Genomic DNA, 17,200 nt, shown 5'->3' with positions numbered 1-17,200 from the left:
TGCTTTAGAGCAGGGGTTGGGGCAACCGGCGGCACGCAAGCTGATTTTTAGTGGCACTCTGCTGCCAGCTGGGGTCCCGGCTGCCGGCCCCGCTCAGCCCATTGCCTGCCTGGATGAACGGAACCCCAGGCCGGCAGCGGGCTGAGTGAGGCCAGTGGCTTAGACTACTGCTGGCCCCGCTCAGCCCGCTGCCAGTCTGGAATTCTGTTCGCTGGTTCCTGTAAACGTAAAATGTATTACTGGCACGCAAAACCTTAAATTACAGTAAAAAAAACCAAAGACTTGGCACATCACTTCTCAAAAGGTTGCTGACCCCTGCTTTAGAATGGAAACCTGAAATTTAGCAGGGGAATAGTCCTGGTGTCAGAGGAGCACTTTGTTATCCCCATGAAAACTGTCACATGCAGTAAAGCTTGAGCAGCTTACTACCAAAAGCCACAAACATGACATCTGCACTGGACATGCTTCAACCCACAGTGTACCCTAGCTACCACCAGCATTGAGCATGCTCCAAATCACCACTGAGCCTCCGACAGGCAAAGCAGAGCTATACCTCTGGAGGGTTTGGGGATTTTTTCAGGGGAAGAGGGAGGAGAAGAAAGAAGAAATGCAGCAACCATCTCCCACTTTGGTACAGAGGAAGATTCACAGGGTTGGGAAACCAAAAGATCATGAGTTCATATCTGAGCTTCTCCAGACTGGTGTTAGTACTTTGTACCTGGTAACCATTATGGTATGGGTATGAGGTCTTGCCTGGTGGCAAACAAATAGCACACTTTTATTTATAAGATGAGAGGGCACAGAGGTTTAACAAAGTCACTTCTGGCAGAGCTGGGACTAGACCCCAGATCTCTAATATGGCAAGTCTCACTTAACCTCACTGTCTTTTAGAATGAATGGGTCATGTCTGTGTTTGACTATGATGTCCGTAACTACTAGCTCTCACTACTCTAGTCAAGAAATTCTTGATTCCAAATATTCCTATACTGCAGGCCTGCACAACTCGTAAAGCGGCAAGGGCCACATTACTCCAAAGAAAACAACCGAGGGCCGAAACCTCCCGGCCCCGCCGAAACACCCCGCCCCAGGGCCGTCCAGCACTGAAGAAACAAACCCTCCTTCCCCAGTGCTGTCCCACCAAAACAGCTGTGGGCCAAAAAGGAAGGTTAGGGATGGGGAGGTGATACTTTATTTTAAATCAACTGGGGGCTCCCAGCTGAAGAGGTGGCTGGGAGCCCTCAGGGTCAAATTAAAGGGCTCGGGGCTCCGGCAACCCAGCAGGGCCGGCTCTAGGTTTTTTGCTGCCCCAACCAAAAAAAATTTGGCTGCCCCCCGTCCCAGCCCCTGTACCCCCCTGCTGCCCCAATCCTGGGCTCTCCCCCCACTGACCCACACCCCCTGCCGCCCCAGCGCTGGGCTTTCCCCTTTCCTCATCATCAGTGCCCTCCCCACACCCTGCTGCTGCCCCAGCCCTGGGCTCCCTCCCACCAGTGCCTCCCCCCCACACACACCTCCTGCCTCCCCAGCCCTGGGTCACTGGTAACGCTCCCAGGGCAGGTCATTCAGCAGGAATTTTGGACGTGCACAAAACAGACAGGATTGGTTCCCATATGGTTACAGAGCTGCAGTAAAGTGGAACAATTTTCAGCTTGTGTGATTGGAGGATATCTGGATGCATATTATAAGACTGTCCTCCATAAATGAGGAAAAGTTGAGGTGCCTTTATTATTCTTTTGTTCCACTCTTTCTTTCTATGGGGAATTTGCCAATGCAATATCACTGTCTTCCTTTTAAACAAACAAAAAGGCAATGGCTGTTGAAAATAGCAATTCCAGTGCTAATAAGCATTTCTTGCTCAATTTTATCCTGCTTTTTCTACAGCAAGTTACAGTGGATCAATATATTTGATTTGGGAGAAATGAAGTAACAGCTGCCCAAACTGAGCTTGAGCACTCCTGAATTTTGAGGTGTTCAAATCTGGAAGGCAGGTGCTGGAAGGGAGGGGGGGGTGCCTGTGGGCTCCGCGGGGGACATGGCAGCAATGTGTCTGGAGCTGCATGGAGCCAGACACGCTGGTCTGAGTGGCACAGTAAGGGGGCTGGGGGTTGGAGAAGGGGTAGGAGGTTCCAGGGGGCAGTCAAGGGACAGGGGTGATTGGATGGGGCAGAGGTTCAGGGGGCAGTCAGGGGACAGGCAGCAGTAGGATAGGCATGGGAGTCCCAGGGGTTTATCAGGGGACAGGTAGGGGGTGGGGTCCTGGGGGAAAGTCGGGGAGGTCTCAGAAGGGGGCAGTTGGGGACAAGGAGAAGGGAGGCTTAGATAGGGGCTGGGGTCCCAAGGGGCAGTTGGGGCAGGGGTCTTGGGAGGGGGCAATCGGGGGACAAGGAATAGTGGCATTTAGATAGGGGGTGGGATCCTGGGGGGCAGTTGGGGCAGGGGGCAAACAGCGGCCGCGTGCCGGGATTCAAACGGCTCTGGGCTGCCCGCAGCCGCGGGGAGCCCTGAGCCCTTTAAATCCCAGCCTCGGCTGGGAATCTCTGCGGGCAGCCCAGAGCCCTCTGACTCCCGGCCGCAGCTGGGATTTAAAGGGCTCAGGGCTCCCCGTGGTTGCCGGCAGCCCAGAGCTCTTTGCTTCCCGGCCGCTGCCAGGATTCAAAGGGCTCTGGGGTGCCCGCAGAGCGCCATATGCGGGGGATTTAGAATCCCCTCGCAGGCCACACAGTGAGGGTCCGCAGGCCTGCTATACAGTATAGCAAACGGTTGTGCAAGTGTGTTTTGCATCCCACTCAAGTTGCTGATCCACATATAGGGCCACTACCTACAACAGTGCATACTACTACCACCATCACCAGCAGTTACTCAAGTGATGAAAGTATGCCATGGAGCTGGAGGTCCTATCTTAACTTAGTGAATAATCCATCCTGGGCCACTAATATGATTCAACATGATGCAGTTAGTGTTCCCAGTATACTTAAACAAAAACAAAAAACCACACACACCCCCCATCCATCTAGGAAATCAAATATAAAAAACTACATTAAAAGTATTTGCCAAGTCAACCATTCAAGCCAGAATAAAGGTTACCGCATCCTTAATTCAGCCATTTCGCATGCAGGCAATGTGACACAGTGCTTAAGTAAATGATCACATACCAATTGTTCAACAGGATCCCTGCCTCATTCAGTGCACAGAATGAACAATGAATAAAGCAGAGGACTGTAAGAGAAAGCATGTTCTCTCGTGTTTAAAATATTGGATTAAGGCCCATGAGAGCAGAGTTCTATACCTAACTCTGTCTCAGACTTCGTATGGGATGTTGGGCAAGGCTCTGCTAATGCAGATGCACAAAAGGGAGGAGAGGGGAACAGTGCATGGACAACCTTAATTTTGGCTTTTCCTAAGTTGAGCGTACTTTGCAACCTTAATGTTCTTCTAACATAATTTTTTTATGCAACTTTATTTCCAGCACTGCCACTTTTGGTTAGCACTGTTTCGGAGCAAAATCAATCTCCTTATTGTTTCAATCATTTTCATTTTTTGTTCCTTCATTGTTTTGTTGGGAAAGGGAGTGACTTGGGGGGGGGGGGGGGGGGAGTAAAATTTCTCTTTCCTGTGTTCCACTTCAGGATCCAGAGCTCTGAGTGATTCAGGCCCAGGTCCTAACACAGAACATCCCTCCGGGCTCCTCTATGCACACAACCCAGTTCCTCCCTTCATTTACTCTAATGGGGACACTGGAAAATGTACAGTTTTGGGGGTGAAGAGAGAAAGAAGGCATGTGTGTGCTTGAGCATCATGGTGTGTACTGTACTTGGGAGAAGGCAGCATGGTAATGAATGACCCCGGTCTCTTTCAGAGGTCTGGTGTTTGAGAGCAACATGCCAGATTTCTCTAACCTAGAGAAGGCTCCTGATCATTCATTCAGCTTTAGGAATGGCTTGCTTTGCTTACAAAGCAAGTATGACTATGACTCACTTAAGGGTTCTCCTTAAGCTGAGTCAGACTCTTGAGGTTGGAAGCAGCAAAGTCCATGGACCAAGGGGGCGGGGGAGGGGGGGAAGATTGTCTCCTCCTGAGTCCCTGAGGCATGGTTACCCAGCTGGTACGGAGACTGCACCTTCCTTTTTGAGGCCTGTAAATTCCCTCAATTGAATCCTGATCATTTTTAAGGTGGAAGAATCTGTTCTCAACTGACTCTCTTAATTGGATCTAATTATCAGGGCAGCACTATAGAGACCTCAGACTCTCTGGGACACCTGCCAGTAACACTTTTCTTTTTGGAGGTGACCAATGAGGCTCTGCTGCCCTCTCCTTCAGGGTTGCAATAAGCATTAAACCCTGTAGTCAAGACACACAATCGTATATGCTAAGGCTTTGAAAAGTCACCCTACAACCTTTCTGTTGAAAATGCCGGGATTCTGGCGTAGATGTTCTACACAATCTCTTCTGTCCACGCTGGGATAGTCTGAAGTCTTGGGATTCAGTGCCTCAGGCACTAAGAACTGGCCACTTAAAGCTGTTGGAATGGCAGACCACACAAGAGCAGAGCCACTTCTCCGGCCAGTCCCCAAGACTGTTCACAGTGAGGTCACAGGAAACGGTGAAGAGCCTGAGCAGCAATGCTCAGGACTATGGAGACCTGATGACTTGATGGTGTGAGTCAAGTCTATGGGGCTGACCCAGTAATGGCTTGCTTCAAACTGCTGAGTCTGCAGCCATGATAGCCTTGAGAGCAATACCAGAACACGTGGTCAGTGCATAAAAGCACTAGCAGAATTTTGACTAGAAGACTCGACTGCGAGTTACCAGCCCTTGAAACAGATCAGTAAATTCCTTTTACTGCTGGCTTAAGATTCTGAAGATACCTGTTCCAAGAGGTAATTTCCACTACATGCATCTGACTAAGTGGATATTCACCCACGAAAGCTTATGCTCCAATATGTCTGTTGGTCTATAAGGTGCCACAGGACTCTTTATTGCTATTCCAAGAGGTCACTTTCCTCTGCAACGTCCTTTTTTCCTACTGTCTCTTTTCCAATCTACCCCTACATTTTTCCTAAGGAATCTCGTGGTGATTACAACAATTCATGACAGCTGATATGGATGTAGGATATGGCAGGACTGGCCACCTTGGGCGACCAGACCCTGAATAACCCGAAAGAGAAACCCCTCTGGGTTTGTAAAAAATAGTCACTTTGGCCAGCATTGCAAGAAGCATTGGCAGGCTCCAAAAGGATCCATTTCAAGGGCTATTTAGTTCAAGAGGGACTTATGAAACAAACCTCTAGAGGGGGGTATAAGTTTATATTCTGAAAGCTAATGGAAGAGTAACACCTCTGAGACTTTAACACCACATTATATAAAGTTTATCCACTCCTGTCTGAGACTTTAATACCACCTATTTTAAAGAAAAGTGTACCTCTTCACTGCCAAATTGAATGTTTCCAGTAAAGTCATCCATTAGATTCACATGCACTCCCTATCCAACTATATTAAAAGCTGATAGCAATAGGGTAGAATTATGGTCTCAAGCTGTGGACTATGGAGTTCCTCTTGCAGTTTCACAGAAATTAAAAACAGTATAATAGGAGTGTTAAAAGAGGAGGTGGTCCACAAAAGGCTCTGAATCTACCTTCACATAGGGGGTTGGTGTGTCTAGGGTAGCTTTGATATGGATATGGCTCTTTAGGTAGGTTTATTTTTTGACAAAGTGTGTTAGCAAATCCTGGGAAATTCTGATGGCAGTCCACATTTCCCTATCTCATGACAAGAGTCAGAAAACGGGGGGAACCCTCCTGGCTTCTCTCCTGCCATCCCCACTGAGGGGGTGGGGGGAACACCATGAAGTATCTTTGCTGGTGGAGAAAGGAACCAGGAATTGCAGAGGACAGGAAGCAAATGCCAAACACAGGGAATTAAAGTGTCAGTTTGGCTCTGCTACTGTCCATCCAGCTAACTGAAGGAGGCACACCCAGGAGTTGCAAACTGGTGTCAGCCAGCTGCAAAAATCTGTGCTATGAACTACATATATGATTTGGAGGCATTTAAAGTACAGTTTAGTTAGCAGGCTGCATGGTGGGGAAAAAATTCTTTATCCACAGTGATATAGATCCAACCATATTCGACAGAATTTAACTCAGCTCTCACAGCTATACTACCAGCTCTGATACAGTCTATTCAAGCACTAAATAAGCATACCAACTATTATGTATGTTAATAAATACAAACAGTCCACATTACTTTGGACATCTTTCCAACATCAGAAAGAATAGCAGCTTCAGAACTGAAGACTGGCATTAAGTGTCAACTGGGGACTAAGTAAATCAATCATCTGCCAGTTAAAACTCATCAGCACAATAAAACATAAGCCACTTGCTCTAATGGAAATGGGCCTGGAGATACTACGCTTATCTTAGCCAACAGGCACTACATTCCAAAAGAGAATAAGCTAACAAAATGAAAATTTGAGAGTCCTAGTTTCTAAAGTAGTTACAACAAAAAACGAACACCCCCACCCCCAGAAATATGATTCACTCTTTGTTGGTTAGAAATACACCTTTCCTCTTGCTAAGCATGATTTGTACTTCTGATCTGCCAGGAAAAAGATTGTTTCCTCTTGCTGAACAAAGCTGATTTTGAGGACACTCATTGTTGAATACTAATATTAGATGTTTTGACAGAGCCTTAATGAGAATGTCAGATTATATCAATAATGAATACCTTCAAGTGTCTTTATCATTCAGAATAGTAAGACTTAAGCCACCTCATTTTTAGACATTTAGCAATTCTCAGGCTGTTAAGAGATACAACACAGAAAGCAAATGTAAATAAATTCAACCTTCTTGGAACAAAGATTAAATGTGCATTCATCACACAATTGGTTGAAATGCTTTTAAGTAGTCTGCATGGCTCTGTTAGCATGTTAATAACAGTTTAAATAGCCTGAAAGACTGACCTAGCAATCTTTTAGATAATGTTTTCACCTCTCAGCTCAGAGCCTACCAAACAGAGCAAGCACTACCCCTGCCACCACTCTACAAAGGCTATATGTATTTCATTTCCATCAACACATCTTCACTCACGAGTTCCATACCTAAAAATCAGTTCTGTCCATCACCATCATCTCTTAGCAGCAGGAGAGCCTTGCAAACCTCTATTCTCTTTGCTCTCCTGGGCATGCCACAGGCCCCTCTGCCTCCTGCACTCCTCCTCACCCGCATCCTTCCTCTTAGAGATGCAGCAGGCCAGAGTTAATCCTGCTCTTTGCCAGTCCTCAACCCACCAGTCCCATTCTGGGAAGAGAGAAGTTACCCTGGGGCCACACTCCTTCCTGCCTTCCCCTTCCATTCAGTGACACATATAGTGTCAGTGCTGCTCTGCTCCTCCCAGGGTCTTCCCATCCTCAAACCGTGATATTCTATGAAATCTATGAAAAAAACTGGCTCCAGAGACTGATCTGCTCACTCGCTGCCTCCATTAAAGGAGCAACAGCAGTTGGGTACTTTGTACTCCCCACCGACTTCCCCTGCCAGAAAAAGGGACAGTGATTCATCACCCCAACTCGGCACACTCTTTGTAATAAAGACTGCTATTTGCTCTGGGTGACCAAGGTTTCTCAAGGCCTGGTTCCAACAGTGTTTGATTTATGTAAAAATGCTTAATTTCAAAATTAAATCAAACACCTCTTAACCTTAGAGTGAGGTAAAGTAACAAAAAGCAAGGCTCAGATTTTAATGCCAGAAAGGATCATCATCTAATCTGATCTCCTATACAACACACAGGTCATAGAACTTCATGCAGTGACTCCTGCATTGAGCACAGTAACTTGTGGCTGAACTAGAGTAATACCTTTTAGAAAGGCATCCTACATGGATTTGAAGACATTATCAAGCGATGATGAAACTGCACCCAAACTAATTGTTATTTAGCCAACATCATTAATTACCCTCACACTGTTCAAGTGTGTCCCTTATTTTGACTTTTCCTAGTTTCAACTTCCAGATACAATCTTGTTTTGCATTTTCTTATTAGGTTACAGAAATCCCCAGTATCAAATCTCTTATTCCTTTGTAACAAAAGAGTCCTGTAGCACATTAGACCAACAGACGTATTGGAGCATGAGTATTCATTGAGTATTCACCCACGAAAGCTCATGCTCCAATACGTCTGTTGGTCTATAACAGGCCTGCACAACATGCGGCCTGCGTGGGCTCACTGTGTGGCCCGCGGGGGGGTGAGCAGGCAAGCAGTGGGTGAGGGAGGGGGCTGAAGAGGCAGGCAGGCAGGCGCAGGGGGGTGAGGAGGCAAGCCAGGGAGGTGGGGGGCTGAGGAAGCGAGTGGGCAGGCAGTGACAGGGGGTGAGTAGGCAAACCAGGGGGGGGGGAGGGGTTTCAGGAGGCGAGTGAGGAGTCAGTGGCTGACTTGTTCTACTGATCTGGTCTGGCTCCCATACCCTCTCCAAGGGTTGCAGCTGTCTGGAGGTGCTGCCTTCCACGCCTTCATCATTCACCCCTCATTCATTCAACAGGGCAACTGATTACAAAGTTGGGGGAAGATCTTATTCTACTTCTAGCAAAAAGACATTTTTCTTTTACCTTAATTATACTACCTTAGGGGCCCACTATAACACATTACCAAGGTTCAATACTGCTGTTTCGGTGGGGCAGCGCTGGGGAAGGAGGGTTTGTTTCCACGGGGCAGGCGGTACTCGGGGGAGTATTTCGGGGGGCTGGGTGGCACTGGGGGGGGTGTTGTGTTGGGAGAGGGCTTGGCAGCACTGGGTGGGGGGGATTCGGCACTCAGCTGTTTTCTTTCGAGTAATATGGCCCTCACCGCTTTACGAGTTGTGCGGGCCTGGTCTATAAAGGTGCCACAGGACTCTTTGCTGATTTTACAGATCCAGACTAACACGGCTACCCCCGATACTATTCTTTTGTAGTTTGTGATCAAGGTCTGTCAGTCATCATATTGAGCTCCTCGGGTCTCTCAATGAATAAAGTTTGTTTTCAAAAACTTGAATTATTGTAGCATTTTCTTGAACCCTCTCCAATATTTCACCATCCTTTTAGAAGTGCTGACATTGAAAATGGACACAATATTCTAGGAACAGGCTCACCAATAGCACATATAGAAGTAGGGAGGAGGGATAGCTTAGTGATTTGAACATTGACCTGCTAAACCCAGGGTTGTGAGTTCAATCCTTGAGGGGGCCATTTAGGGAACTGGGGTAAAAATCTGTCTGGGGATTGGTCCTGCTTTGAGCAGGGGGTTGGACTAGATGACCTCCGGAGGTCCCTTCCAACCCTGATATTCTATGATTCTAAGTAACATCACCTCCCTGATCCTGTTTCAAGACTAAAATTCTACCCTTAAAATATTATAAATTGTTGGCTTGCTAGTTGTGAAGCTCAAGTGCCAGGACCTCTTTTCAAAGGCCAATTCACTTTCCTTCAAAAATATCAAAAGCAAGATATACCCTGCAACTAATCTGCATTAACTTGAGACCTCATCTCTGGCAACTAAGGATTCAGGTGTTTCAATTTTAAAGGCTGAATCATAGGTTATCCAGTAGCATGCTTACATAAGGCAATTAAAGTAGAGATCACTGGAAAAGTAAACAAATAAAAGCAGGACACTTCTAGTACTCAAACAATTTAAAAGTTCAGTTGCATTTCTCTACCTGACCCACTAATACAATGTTCTTCTTAAAACTTTATAGCAAAAGCCATAGGGGACGTGAGGTGTTAACTGCACTAAGAGGCCAGGTGCTCCAGTTCAAAGGCCTGTACACATTCCTTAGCTACAAAAAACATCTTAAAAAACAAAGTCATACCAGTATAGTATTACAAGCAGTTAATTGAACTCTTCCTCCAAAGCAAAGAAGAGCTAAGGAAACCATGTCAGGCCTAATTCAGATCAGAGGAAGGACATTAGATTATAGAGGCCATCCCCACAAAAATTTAAAATGTGTCTTGTTTAACTTGCTTAACCAGTTTCGAATTGAAGACAGGAATGATAGTCCTTTAGTTAAAGCATCAGGTGGGGATTCAGAAGATTGTGCCAGCTCTGGCACAGATTTCCAGTGTGCGACCTCAGGCAAGTCAACCTCTGAATTTCTTTAGCTACCAAATAGAAATACTTCCGTAGCTTAAAAAGGTACTGAGGCTAAATTAATTAATTATGAAGTGCTCAAATATCAGTGACAAATGCTATTTAAAAGCCACTAGATAGCAACATGTAGTTGTATAAAGACTAAACAAAGATCTTCGCATTTTAAAAAAAAGTTGATTTTAGGTTAACATTGTAAATATATTACAGTACATAGTGAAAGAGAGGTGGATAGCCAGAATGATAGCAACAGGACCACCAAATAGATGGTTTCTAAAAGCTTAGTGACTAACTTTACATCTCTTCCTATTTGGGAGACACATACTTTAGAAGTTTGAGCAGTTCAATTTTAAATGGAAACAAGCTTTTTAAAAAAAAGACAAGCAATTGTTTTAATCTATTAAAACAAGTGAAACTCAAGCTCACCATAAGCAAAAGACTGGAAATATAGTTCAGTACTTCACATATAACTTGATTAATTGAATTTACAAGTGAAACTAAGGGCTTGGCTACACTCGAAATGCTGCAGCGGCTACAGCTGTAGCATTTCAGTGTAGACACTACCTAGGCCGACGAGAGGTGCTTTCCCATTGGCAGAGGTAATCCATCTCCGCAAGAGGCAGTAGCTAGGTCATTGGAAGAATTCTTCTGTCCACCTAGCACTGTCTGCACCAGGGGTCAGTTTGGCGTAACTATTTCACTCAGGGGAGAGGGTTTTTCACACCCTGAGCAACATAGCTGTGTCAGCCTAACCTTAGTGTAGACCAGGCCTACATTTCACTGTCTTGGGGGGACTCAGCAGAAGAGAAAAAAAATTAGAACAGAGAAATATGATTGTAATAAAAAAAAATCAATAAGGATGGCCACAGGCAGATGCAATATTTAAGACTACTTAGCTTTTTTTGTTTTAATTGAATAAATTTCAAGTTGACAATTCCCTCTGAAGCTACACTTTAAAGCAGGAGAAGGGAGTTCAAATCTCTGGATGCTCACAGCAGAATGGTTAATAGTAGATATAAAAGTACTGATGTACAGAATGAAGGCTCTAGTAAGAAGCAGAAACTAAAAAGGGAGATGTGCGCGCACAAAAAAAAAAATCTTTATTGTGAAGAAGTTAGGGCTCTACACACAACATACCTAACATAAGCAAGGAAATGAAAAGTTAGGTAGTTTAACAGTATATATCCTCTTCTCATTTACCCACAGACTCATATCTTACTACTAAAATAACTACAGTACACAACAGCCATGCACCGAAACCTTAACTCTGCCCCTTAGACTACCCTCACTACAAAACGCTTTACTGATCTACCACCACCTCACACTATCAGTTGTGAATGCTTGGTATAGCTGTGCAGGGATGAAATAGCTTTGGAAAGGGGAGAGAAGGAAGGTTGGAGACCGTTGGGGAGCAGAGCTAAGCTTGCACTGCATGGTCTGTGGCATGCGGTAGTAGCGGTAATGCCTAGTATGTGCCTGAAGGTAAAAGAAAAGAGATTATGTACTGTTGAACAATTTAACTTTTCATTTTTTTGCTTTTGTGGATTTGAGTCAGGCACATAGTACAGGGCATCCCTACCTGTTTCACAAAGGTTTTTGTATATTAAATTCCTTGGATTTTTGTTTTTTGAATGTTTAAGTGAGGGTTTGGTAACGCAAAAAGATGGGGTAAATGGTGGATGTAAGTGCAACTCCCAATGAAGACTGTCTGAACCAACAGCTGCTATACATTAACCATTATTGCCATGTCTACATTATCAGCATTACAGTGCCATAGTGTAGACACTTCCTACAGTGACAGAAGGGGTTTTCACGTAGCTGTAGGAACTCCTAGCTGCTACCACTCAGAGTTGGTGACAGAAGCATTCTTTCATCAACCTAGCTATGTATACCCCGGGGTTAAACATCAGCACAGCTACACTACTCAGAGGTGTGAATTTTTCACACCCCTGAGCATCGTAGCTATACCAACATAACATTTAAGTGTAGACTAGGCCTACATGTCAACAGCTGCACTTAAAAACCTCCTGTTACATAGCCATAGGGCACCCAGTAAAATTTTTTGAAGAAGTTTCTCATCATTAACTGTTTGTACATAAATATTTACTCATTACAAATAACCGCCAAAAATGACCAAAACCATTTTAAAAAAATCTACATGTTGCACCAGTTCTATCTTCTAGAATAGGGGTCTCAAACATGTGGCCCGCGGGCTGCAGAGTTACGTGCTGTAGCCCGCCAAGCTCCCCGCACACCCCCGTAGTTATTTCCTGTGATTACTAGTTAAAAAAATGTAGAACTGTTAAGTTATTTGTCAGACACTTTCTGATGTGCATGGAGTTTTTTTGTTGTTTTTTAAATGGTAATATGGTTGGGCTCCCTAAGTACACTTTGATAACACATGTAAACTTTGGTGTCTCTCATAACCAACAATAGAAACATATATGCAGGTGGAATTCTCCCTCTGCTCCAAGTAGAGTGTGCACACAGACACTGTACATATTCTAAACTTACTCACTTACTGGGATTTGGCAAGTTTATACATAAAACTATAAAATCAGGCTAAGCTCTATCAACACTGGCTGCTCCTAGAAGGTTGGGGTTTTTGGGGGTGAGGGAGAAGAAAGACCTCTCCATCCCTGTCCCTTATACCATTTACCTGAGAGAAACACTTTCACCCCCTTTCATATTCAAACCATGTACATACCAAAGAAGTGCACCAGCTGAACTAAGCCAACTGTTTTTTAAATCTATTTAGTTAAACCAATGCATTTCTCTAGTATAGACAATGCCTTACACTGTAGCTAACTGGACATACGTGACCAAACTTCAGGGTCATTTAGCAAAAATACTTCTGCATTTGTACACAGACCTTAAGAACCTGACATCAAGATGACTAAACAGAAGAGTCCTGAATCCCTACATATGAATGGCCATACTGGGTCAGACGAAAGGTCTATCTAGTCCAGTATCCTGTCTTCCAAAAGTGGCCAATGCCAGGTGCCCCTGTCACTCATTCCCAGCTTCTGACAAACATCCTGGCTAATAGCCACTGATGGACTTATCCTCCATGAACTTATCTAGTTCTTTTTTGAACCCTATACAACGGTTTAAGAATCTGTCACTGCTACAAAGTTTGTGGGGCACTAGTGTTAAGACTATTACTATCATATTTCACAAACTTTTCTGTATCCTATGGAATTCCATCCATCCACACATCTTTCCTCATTTCTCCCCTTTTGTATTCTCCCCCGTTTTCTTGATTTTTGCTGTTTAATCCTTTGCTGCAGCCTTTACACATACAAAAGGACTTAGAGAAACTGAGAGACACTAGTCAGTTTTGCACCTGCAGCACCTTGCAGATAGAAGCTAATTAAATCCTGATCTACTTCCCTATGCAGGAGGGTCAATGCACTTATTGCACTAAATGCTTCAGCTGCTGAATGTCTAGTTTCCAAGGTTCATCTAAGCTGTGTTAAAAATATAATAGCTCCTATTTGTTTATGTACAGTGACAATATAAAGTGATTGAAAAAGGAGTAGAGTATATATTGGATACTGAAGGCAGTAGAGAACTGCCACGAATGCAGCAGTCAGCCTGCATACAACCTCCTCAGTATGGGAAGGCAGCCAACTGTGGAGCTGTCCATGTGTATTATGAAAAAGAAACAAAGGGCCTGTAGCACCATACCAATTCAGGCACCTCACTGTATGATAGTCAATGACTGATGTCACAATCACTGTCAAGACAGACTAACGGCAAAGCATTACTATAAACTATAGTATTGTGTTACAGTATAGTATTGTTGCACCATTTTATAACCCTAGTGCTCAATACAAAGAGGCCTATCGCAACTAATCCTCCCCACAGAAGAACAACATTAACTCAGATTACTAAAAATTAAACAAAACAAGAATAGCAAACTCCAGAAGTCCATGAGGGATTTATCTATTGCCAATCTGTTCTATTCATATTTATTTTACATGGAAGAAACTCATTACAGTGACAGATAGTAGTGCAAAATCTTAAAGTAGACAAAAATCCAAACAAATCGCAAAGCAGGACATCTGCTCAACCTCCCCATATCATGACATTCACTACATCCCATTAATCTGTTTGCATGTTTCCTCTTTAGGCCATGTCTAACGATAAAAGCTTATATATGTATCGCTTATTTGCGTACTGCAAGGGAAATAAGCTGTATCAGTATAAGACTCCTTTATAGCAATACGACTCCATGCCCTAGGGCAGAGGTTCTCAAACTGTGGTCTGTGAGTTCCATTCAGGAGGTCCATGGATAGTTCCCTCTAAGGTGCAGGCCTGCACACAAGAGAATGGCCACCTACCTAATTAGTCAAGCTGTGCAGGCATGGCTCCACTAATTAGGTGCCTGGATCCTGGAGAAGATGCATATGTAAGATGAGGTGGTGGCATGGGGGGGGGGGAGGGGTAATAGGGGGCAGATGGAAGGGGGCAGTGGGGTGAAAAGAAGGAATGGGGTAATTTGGGATGTGCATGGCTGCGGCAGCCAGAGAAAGAGGCAAATTTCCCCAGGTCCAGGGCTGCAGCTGCCAGGGAGAGACAGGTCTCCTTCCCAGCGTCATCTCTGTAGCTGCTGTGGCAGGGGAGAGACACCCCCCCCCTCCTCCTAGCTCCTGCGGTTGGGAACAGAGGAAGAGACCTCTGCCACGGCAGCCCTCGAGCTGGGACTGGGAAAGATAGGGGAGAGAGGACACATTCATCGCATTAGAAAGGTAAGATTAGTAATATTAAAATATGAGTTGTGTGCTTTTATTTGTTGAACAAAAAAATGTTGATTATTAAGTTTGTTTTTTATATAGCGCTTTTATCCAAAAGCGCTTTACAATAGTTAGCTAACGTACAAACAACATTTGGAAAGATCATTAAGTGGTCTGCCGAAACCCTCAGCAATTTTCAAGTGGTCTGTAGGGAAAAAAAAAGTTTGAGAACCACTGCCCTGGGGTTGTACCAGGATAACTATATTGATAAAAATCCTACAGCCCTGACAGTTATACCAGTACAATGAATGTGTTTAAGCCAAATGTTATACTATAAAGTTCTTCAGGGAAGGGACCTCATCTTCATACCTATCTGCAAAGTGCTGCAGCCTAGTAAGTGCTATCAAAATTTTTAAAATATCCATATAGAAGAGGTACTGTAGTGGACCAGCATGGTGGCAGTTTTTTCCTTAGTAGGCCCTACCTACCTGTATGAATTTTGGTCAAGGTGCCATGTCCCATCAAGAGATACATTAACAAGTACAGGAGAGCTTCATACTATGTCCAATACATATGCATGCAAAGCAGGATACTTAGCTCTCAAGTGAGATCATCCTGGGGTCCTAAGTTAGGAGACAGTAGTGAAAAGAAAAGCTCTCCCACTGTCAGCAACTAGGAAAGTGTAAAGAATGAAGTCAATTTACCAAGAGTGAAGGACACCCTCCTATATACCAGATAGAGAACTAGGGTAGAACCAGCCAGAGAAAGGGAAATCACTCCACAGAATGAATGTCCCAGGGTTGAAAAGGGCTTGATTTCAATGAGAAAACCTGATCAAGAACAAATTGTAGTAACACTGGAAATCAGTAGCTTGAAAAGCATTAGGGACTTTCCTATTACTATGAGTTTTAAATTGAAGACACTTAGATACTACATTGATGGGCAGTACACCTCTACCCCAATATAATGCAGCCCGATATAACATGAATTCGGATACAACACAGTAAAACAGCGCTCCAGGGGGTGGGGCTGCGCACTCCGGCGGATCAAAGCAAGTTTGATATAACATGGTTTCACCTATAACACAGTAAGGTTTTTTGGCTCCCAAGGACAGCGTTATATCGGGGTAGAGGTGTAGTATGGAACCTATAGATAGGTAATTTAAGGAAACACCAGCATCACTTATGGATGAATTTTTTTTTAACATACTTGAAGCAATATAGTAATGTATTATTAGAACTGAAAGATTTAAGAAAGGAATTTCTCTGTGTTTTAGTTTGCGTACTTTATAAATTTATAGTACTTTATGTATAGCCCATCTCACAAATTATCCTTTATGATCAATTAGCCCCCAGTCACTCAATGAACTCCACTATGAGAGAGCCATGAGTCAGTGTAGAGCCCAACTAACTTCCATGGGGTTCCTCACAGGCATAGGGATCCACCCATGCAGAGCTTATTACAGGATCAGACCTTTAATCATTTTCTCACGATTGCATGGGTTAAGCAAAGGAGGAAAGAAACACTTTAGAAAAAAAATAGGAGAATTAGTGTAAAAAACACACCAAATTTGGCTATGGGATTTGGGAGTAGGTAGAACACCTGAAACTACCCTAGAACCATGACTAGATCCTAACCCTTTAATGATGGTGAACACAATAGATTATGATTCAGCAGAAGCCAAATAAGATGGCACTTCAGAATAAAATCTCCTCACTCTATTCAGTATAAAGCTCCTCCAGCACTCAGGAGGAACCCGAACACAGGCCCTATGAAGTAGGCCTATTTAAAACAACATCTTTCATTCCTGGTCAAAATATCAGCATATAGAAAAGCAACTCCAATACAGTCATCTAGGCACAGCTTCACATTCATTTAAAATTGCTTGTACACAAGGCTTCCCTTCAAGACACTGACCCAGATCCCATTTTAGAGCCCTGGAGCTTAAAGAGAAAATTATGAAAATATGGCCACTTCAGTAAAGGTGCCAGACTACAAATAGTGCTTTAATTATTTAAACCTAGGTCAACATGATCTTTATGTATGAAATACAAGATAAACGCTGAATAAAGTTACCACTGACTTTTCAACTAGGTTGTTTTGTCCATCTTAATTTTTTCTTGAGGCAGTAGTGGATCTGTTGAAAGCAAACCTGCAGAGAAATTAATTCAAAATATTGCAGTAAATGTATTTACAATTAATAGGAAAACTGTTTCTTGTAATAAAGCTACCGCATGTTTCCAGTGAAAAAGAGCAACAGCAATAAATTTAACAGTAAAGATGTTAAATTGAATTAAGCAGCCGGTTGGTATCTAATGAATCAGAAAAATCAAGGGAGCTTTCAGGAACTAGAC

General features: G+C 43.9%; 1 protein-coding gene across 4 annotated transcripts in view; it reads right to left on the bottom strand.

Annotated features, from left to right (window-relative positions):
• GPBP1 (GC-rich promoter binding protein 1) overlaps nucleotides 1-17,200 on the bottom strand; it is a 61,300-nt gene that overhangs the window by 41,127 nt on the left and 2,973 nt on the right. For all 4 annotated transcript variants that reach the window (XM_039543796.1, XM_039543798.1, XM_039543797.1 and 1 more), the window contains one exon: nucleotides 16,930-16,998. The gene's annotated coding sequence lies outside the window, so the exon portion shown is untranslated. The remainder of the gene's footprint in view (nucleotides 1-16,929; nucleotides 16,999-17,200) is intronic.

This window comes from Mauremys reevesii, linkage group 6, assembly GCF_016161935.1.
Source record: "Mauremys reevesii isolate NIE-2019 linkage group 6, ASM1616193v1, whole genome shotgun sequence".
Classification (NCBI taxonomy): Eukaryota; Metazoa; Chordata; order Testudines; family Geoemydidae; genus Mauremys; species Mauremys reevesii.
This window is presented reverse-complemented; position numbering and strand designations above follow the sequence as displayed.